We start from the raw sequence: 319 nt of genomic DNA, 5'->3' as shown, positions 1-319 counted from the left end.
TGACGACGGAAGCTCGTCAACTATTATATTTTCTTCGTCTAGCGGAATGATATGTTTTCGAATTTCATCACAACTGCCAATTTTCAAAGTGCTCTTCCATCACTCCGCGTCAAGGGCTCCTTCCCCCATTCAATGATCAATAAGAAGATCTGTCGTGAAGCTACGAGCAGTATAAGCAAAAAAGTCGGAGAATTTCTCAACATTACGCCGACAGCTTTTTTCCTAACCGTACTTTGCCACGGAAAACCTTTTTCGGAACAGCAGCAATTTTAGCGACGCAACCTTTTGACGACCATAGTGCGAGAGTCACGTGTTTTTC

This window comes from Plasmopara halstedii, assembly GCF_900000015.1.
Source record: "Plasmopara halstedii genome assembly, contig: Scaffold_323, whole genome shotgun sequence".
NCBI classification, from domain to species: Eukaryota; Oomycota; class Peronosporomycetes; order Peronosporales; family Peronosporaceae; genus Plasmopara; species Plasmopara halstedii.
This window is presented reverse-complemented; position numbering follows the sequence as displayed.